The sequence below is a fragment of the Haemorhous mexicanus genome, chromosome 6, assembly GCF_027477595.1.
Source record: "Haemorhous mexicanus isolate bHaeMex1 chromosome 6, bHaeMex1.pri, whole genome shotgun sequence".
Lineage (NCBI taxonomy): Eukaryota > Metazoa > Chordata > Aves > Passeriformes > Fringillidae > Haemorhous > Haemorhous mexicanus.
The window spans coordinates 54,981,399-54,988,765 of NC_082346.1; the positions used below are offsets into that span (position 1 = coordinate 54,981,399).

Consider the following 7,367-nt stretch of genomic DNA (forward strand, 5'->3'; position numbering starts at 1 on the left):
GGCTTGCCATGATTCAACTTGGAATGAAAAAGAGCATCTCAGCAAGTCTATACAAAACATATCCATTTGCTGTTTACAGTTACCAGATATTATGTTCCCATCCACCTACAGAACTGATCCACTTTTTTATATTCTATGCTAATATGTGAAGACCTAAGCAGAGGAATTCTCTATTGCTAGATCCCTTTAGTTTAGTATGTGATTTAGATACTGAGATGCTTTGTCTTGCCTGTGTTAAGGTGTGTGTACAGAGGACAACACTCAGGCACCAGGGGAATGTAGACAAGACAGTCAGAGACTGTTGATCCCTGGATGATGGTGCTGGATGGCAGCAATCCTCTGTTATTGCTGCTCATTTCTACCCACCTTGTTCTTAAATCAATGACTGCCCATAGTGGCAACGAAGCTCAAATTGTCAATGAAGGACCTGGAAATTTCTGACCCCTTGCTCCCCAATGACCTCTGGCTCCTCAACAGAAACTACCTACGCACTTTAGTCATTTCTAATGTCCAGATAGACAAAAATTCCATGAGAAAAATAGAGCACAGGGGTCAGCTGGAATGTCTATCATATCACCATTCAGTTTAACCCACCTGTGTTCATAAATCAGTGCCCATGAAATGGAGGACACTCCAGTTTCAGATGAGGGCACAAGGGAAGAAAGAGTTCAAGATCTCTTTTGACATTTTAAATTAAAATAGATTTTATTTTTTTAATCTTAATAAAGATCATAAAACCATATAGCAGCAGTTGCCTTAAAGTCTACTGTGCTTATAATTAACCTTTGGTCTCAGACATTAGACAGTGAATTCTGGATTCCTGAGGCATTAATTACATGGTAGTTATCCAATAATTGGTTTGAAATCAGTCTCTTTGAGACACTAGTACTAAAGACCCATGTCATTAGAGAGTATCCATGCAGCTGAATCATCACATTTTATGAGGGATCATTTCGCTGTTTGGCCTCCAGTGGTGACTGTTGCCCCATTCAATGTTTGCAGATTCTCATCAGCTCACACTGAAAAACCAGGATGGTCAATAGTCAGAAATGCACTTTCCCCTGCATTTCCCTACCATGCCCACTCTCATCCACAACTGATTATCAGCCGAGATTTCCAAAACTGATCATTGATGTCTTCTTCCCTAGAGGTGCAACTGAAAATGCATTTTTTTTATATTCCACCCCTTAGATAACCTACAAGAATCAGATGCTTCAAAGGGACTAGATACAAGGAATCAAATTTTTCTTTTATTTTCGTCCCTACAATCAAACCAGACTATCTACTAAATAATCAGATTTGCTTTCTCCCATTAATACATGCAATATATAATAATGACTTGTTTAATATGTATACTTCAAGTGCCAACAAGGGCTAATAGGGTTGTGTCACACCAAATCACAATCAAATACCACTTCTCCAACACAAAGAATAACTTGTGAAGAATTTTACTTCTTTGTATCTTGGTGCACTTTGACAAAAAATAACATAAGTGTTCTCAGCCATACTTCACCTAACAAGGAAATGAAGTGCAAAAGGGTCACCAGGTGTGTTCCATGCAGGGCTGGAAGCACAAAGAGCAGCTCCTCTAAATATTAGCCCTCTGCGTACGTTTTTCTTTCCCCTTATTTTTCTCTCTTTGTATTAGAAATTCTGCTGTCAATGACTCTCATGATTGACCACATCATATTGCAAACTCAAGAGAGTGAAAACTAAACAACTGCTGAAAAGAAATTATTTGTTTCTTTCAAAAGCGAGACCATTCTGAAGTCTTTGTTTCTTCTTTTTGTTTTAAATTGCTTTTTATTTTTTCAGCAACTAACACAGGCTTTGATTAAGATTTTCTTCCACATTCTCACTCCTGCTGTTCTTTTGAGAAAGAAATGAATACCTATCCTCTGAGATATGCAGGAAATCACCGGGAAAACCATAACAGAGCAGACTTGGCATTTCTTAATATTCTAAGTAAAAATCAAACAGCAAAAAAATCAACATGCTTTATAGAACATAAAGCAGCAAAGAAGACTTGTGCCAAAGCTTTAAATAAATTCTTTCAAATCTTCCTAAAAGAAAGCAGGGGGGTGGGGGGGGCGAGCATCATTAAGCCAGATTCCATGGAAAGAGAGTTGTTGTGCTTTGGGGTTTTTTTGGTTTGGACTATTTTTTTTAAGAGCTAAAAGAAATTCCAAGGCTTACACTTGCCTTGGAGCCTCAATGCCAATTTTTGTGGTTTTACAACCACAGTTTCTTATTTTTCTTTGTTTTTTCTTTCCTTTTTTTTTTTTTTTTTTTTTTTGAGAGAGAGAGAGGGAGGAGTTGTTTGTTTATTTTCTAAAGTATTTCTCTCTTTCCCATTGTCATGTATGATACCCACACACTAAACAAGGGAAACTAACACCAAAGGGCATTCAGAGAGACTGCCTATTTAAACCAAATGCCATTTTCCCTTCATCACCAAAGTGTAAAGGCTCTAACCAGCAGGATGCTTTAAGTGAGAATGACATTTCACCTCTCTTCCCAAGCTGATACTGAAGTCCTACAGGACCTCAACCCCTCCACCAGTTTCTTTTCTAGCCTTTTACACAGGCTTAATTTCCAAGATGAAATTCTACCCAAAATGCATATGAATGTACAAGACAAGCAGGATGAGGGTACAAAATAGAGTATTTTTTCATTCCTCCTTTCCTTACACTTGCAATTAGGTTACTGTTACAGGCTCTATGTCTGCTATGAAGGAGAATGTGTAAATTATTATTGTCTCATATAAGTACTTTGTCCACTATCAGCTGGCACCAAATCAAATGAAAGAATCTTCTGCATGCACAAGTCTTCTCTGCATCCAACTTAAAAAGATTTATGGGGTTAGTCAAGGGAAAGCCAGGTTCTGACAGTGGCACTGTGAGCTCCTTCATCCACTGTCCTGGGTAGCTTCAATATTTATGTGTTTTATCTTGAAAACCTCTGTGAAGAAAGAGCAAAGGTTTGGGTTTTTCTGCTTGCTGCAGGCTTCTGGTAATTTGTCATACTGTGGTTTATGTTATAGTAGGGAAAGGAGAACATCCTTTGCTGATTATAATGCTCATAATTTTGCAATCTTGTTTGAAGTTTTAATAAATAACATCTTCTTAACAGTAGTTTGAAATAAACAGTGACGTTGTCCCTGGTCTGTGTATAGTATTTCTTGGTTTAGGTGGTGGGTTTTGGCAAGTGGAGGAAAATGAAAGCAAGATGTTTCCCTCTGCCATTTTTCTTCTTGCACACTGCTAGAAAATCTAGTCTTACCTGTCAGCATCCCCAAGGTTAGAGAGATTACCCCCTTGTATTTCCAGATTATCTCAATGAACCCAAAGTTCTCCCCAAATTAAAGGGAGATGAAAAACAAAGCTTTAGAGGTACCCTGCTTCAGTTATGGGACTTACCAGACTCACTGCCTGCAATATCTTCGGAGACAAAGGACCTTTAAGACATCCACCCCTCCCAAAGACCAGTATAGGCACAGTCAATTCCATATCATGTTGTGTGATTGCCTGTGATTCAGACTTGCTGGAGAAAGTCTGCACTGTTCTCACAAGCAGCATACCACAAGGCAAAAGCTGAGATGTTGATGGTTCCTAGTGACTAAGTTTTGACAACATTAATAAAGCATTTTACAGTTTCTTAGAGTTTCTTTCCAAAGTATTTGACAATTTTCTGTTTAAATTATAACACCACCATAGAAGTCATTCAGGCCAATTCAGCTGATGCTCACTACATCACAAACTGATAATCCACAGGGGTGTCAGTTTCCCTCTGTATTCTAAGGGCTGTTCATGCTAAGTCAAGGCAGGACTCTCAGAAAAACAGTTTAGAAAGAATTAGCTGGTTTAAGACTTGTTTACTTCCCAAGCCCATGAAAAATTTATTGCTCAAATAAAAACTGAGTAAAATAAATAAAAGGAGCATTAAATTAAAGGAAATTAAGTTGACAAGCTTGACTAACCTGATCTTTTCTATGGCAAGGTGACCCAGTTGTAGATGAGGGAAGGCTGTGCTTGTTGTCTACCCAGACTTTTGCAAAGCCTTTGACATTGTTTCCCACAGGATTGTCCTGGAGAAACTGCCCACTTATGGCTTGGACTTGTATGCTCTTTAGTGAGTAATAAACTGACTGTATGGCTGAGCCCAAAGCTCCGTGGTGACTGGATTTACATCCAGTGCAGCCAGCCACCAGTGGTGCTCCCCAGGGATCAGTGTTGGTGCCAGTACTCTTTAATCACCTTATCCATGGGGGGACCAAGGGCACCCTCAGTTTGCAGATGACACCAAGCAGGAGTGGGATCTGATGCAGGGCAGGATTTTGCAGAGGGATCTGGACAGGCTGGATTGATGGCCCAAGGTCAGTGTTATGAGGGTCAACAAGGCCAAATTCTGGGTCCTGCACTGGGATCACAACAACCCTGGGCAGTGCTGCAGGCTGGGGACAGAGCGGCTGGAAAATGGCCCAACAGAAAAGGACCTGGAGGTCCTGGCTGACAGAAGCTGAACATGAGCCAGCTGTGCCCAGGTGTCCAAGAAGGCCAGTGGCATCCAGGCCTGTATGAGGAACAGTGTGGCCAGCAGTGTGGCCAGCAGTGTGGCCAGCAGGACCACTGCAGTAACCATCCCCCCCATACTCATCACTGGTGAGGCCACACCCCAAATTCCATGCTCAGTTTTGGGTCCCTCATTGCAAGAAAGACATTGAGGAGCTGGAGCATGTCCAGAGAATGGCAATGGAGTCGGAGAAGGGTCTGGAGCACAAGTGATAGGAGCACATACTGATAAGGAGAAGCTGAGGGATGTGAGGTTGTTTAGTGTGGGGAAAAGGAGGTTCAGGAGGGACCTTTTTGCTGTCTACAACTACCTGAAGGAGAATGCAGCCAGGTGGGGGATTGGTCTCTGCTCCCAGGTAACAAGATATACAATAAGACAATAAGAAACAGCCTCAAGTTGTACCAGTGGGCGATAAGATTGGATATTAGGAAAAATCTCTTTACAGAAAGGGTTGTCAAGCAGGCAGCTCAGGGAAGTAATAAAGTCACCTTCCCTGGAGGTATTTAAAAGACATGTAGGTGTGCTACTTAGGGACAAACATCTTGGCAGTGCTGGGTTAACAGCTGGGCTCAATGATCCTAAACTTTTCTCCAACATAAACAATTTCATGATTCTATTATAAACCACAACAAATGCAAAGGCGTTGCAAGACCTGAGGAAAGGGAGTTTTCTTTTGTATTTTACAGTATTTTTAAAGTTTCTTGAATATAAGCAATGTGTTTTACTCGACAACGTCATACCCTTTGTTCCACAGTTTGAAAAACAAATGCTCCTTTTAGCCACTGCTTTTTCCAGACCATGGGAAAATACCAGCAGTGAATTTAAGATTCATGTTCCTGAAGATCTATACATGTTGTTATGATCTCAAGTATGCTACTGCTTGAGAACTTGATTACACACTTTATGACTGTTTGTGGAAACAGTGACATTTTCCTCTAAAGATGAGGATTTACTACGAGTGAAAGGGGTTGCCTTGCAGCAGCTTAACCAAAACAGAAGTTCATTATCATGGCTATTGAAAGGCTAGAAATAGACATTTTAGAAAGAGAAATAAGAACCATACTCTTCACATTTCTCCCTCGCATTATTACTCATTCCCATCTTCTGTAACATCTTGCCATCTGTATTCAAGTTCCTGTTTAGCCCCCTTTCTTCAGGAAACCAATTTCTCAACTTACCAGTGTTTCTAACTTATAACTTCTATATTTTCTTTCTTCCTCTCAGCATCCTTTGCCCATTGCTCTTCTTCTCAGTATTTCACTTCTACATTTCTTGTGGTACTGCCTTTGGATTTCAGGCTCCTGAATCAGTTTGGTCTTAGCATTAGAGAGGTTTTATCCCCAGGTGAGCATTTGTCTGAGTAGCAAAAAACCACTAAACCTGGGTATAAAAGCATCTATTATTTACAAAAACACAAAGTTCATCTGCAGGTAACATTCCCATAATAAGACCTGGAGTTCGGTTTCACAGCAAGGAATGAGAAAACATGAAGATGAAATTTGTCATCTCATATCTTTAAAATGGGGACATTTTTCTGGGTTCTCTACAGCATAGCCTGATCTTGAGATTAGTTTTGTTATTTTTAGAGCACAGATTTTTCATCAGCTGAACATTAGTGATCCCCAGTCACTCTAAGGATTATCTAATCCTCATTTTACTCCATTTTTCTTATATTTTGAATACTTACCTACAATTTTGCAGGATTTCTCCTCCTGAAGTTGTGAATAATCCCACTACCATTCTTTCCCAGATGTTCAGATGCCTGTCTCTCAGAGAACCCACAATTCCATTGTCAGAGATTCTGTCAATGTGCTTCCATAGTCCTTTTGAGCTTTTTTTTATATATGACCTAAAACCCTAGTGCTGAAGATAGCCAACATAAGACAAGTGCTCTGTGACATACTTATCTATCATCCCTCCAATAGAAGCTGAGGCAGCAGATGCTCCCTGGAGTTTTCTTTAGGCTGATGTCTCCTGCAGGACAAATGCCCAGAATCAGTGAGGACTGACACTTAGACAGTTCCTAAAATGCTGTGGCTTATCTAACCTTGCTTCATGATTAGCAACACTATTTAGGGATGAAGTTTCCTTTGTGCTGGGTGCTGTGGTAACATAAGCAAAACATAAGTACTCTGTCCCAGTGAAATTACATTATGGGCAAAGAACAGTTGAGAAACAAATACCAAAGGCAACAACACAGCACCAGGTAGTCCAGCCTGTAAGGAACTACAAACCTAGTTTTTGCCAAGGTTTCCTTTAGCCACCCCAGAAACTAAAAAGAAAAGTTTTAGAGTGTAGAGTAAGACTACATATTTGTTTAGTGGCTGGTTACAGGAATTTCTTTTCAAGCATTAGGAGCAGTAGCAAGAAAAGCCCAAAGGTAATTGCTCAAAATAAAAAACCAGAAATGAAGATTGGAATCACTTGCAAAACAGAAGGCCAGTTTGGAGATAACATCTGAACGTGAAGCTGAAAATGCAAAAGACCACAAAACCAAAGCAAAAGAGTTCACATTTGTTAGGAGACATGTGGATGATTGCAGGTAAAGGAGAATAGCTGATCTTAGATAATTCTATAAAGAAAGGCATGAAGATCTGAAAGTGATGACTTAGAACAAAACTTCTGTTTGATATGAATTTCCAGGTCGAAAGCCTGAACAGTAGGAAAGATGTTGATTCAGTAAGGATGTGTAACAAAGAGCTTGGGTGAAAAATTAAAAAACCCAAGTTTGGCCATGGTGGACTCGTGCTGATGGCAAATGCACTCAGGAATTTCTAGATGCAGGCTAACATGTT

At 40.1% G+C, this 7,367-nt stretch overlaps 1 long non-coding RNA gene across 1 annotated transcript in view; it reads right to left on the reverse strand.

Moving 5' to 3' along the window:
• The window catches only part of LOC132329347 (uncharacterized), an 84,313-nt gene extending 77,764 nt beyond the window's left edge, over positions 1-6,549 (reverse strand). The window contains exon 1 of the long non-coding RNA XR_009487034.1: positions 6,476-6,549. This is a non-coding gene — a long non-coding RNA (uncharacterized LOC132329347). The remainder of the gene's footprint in view (positions 1-6,475) is intronic.
• Between the last annotated feature and the right edge of the window lie 818 nt (positions 6,550-7,367).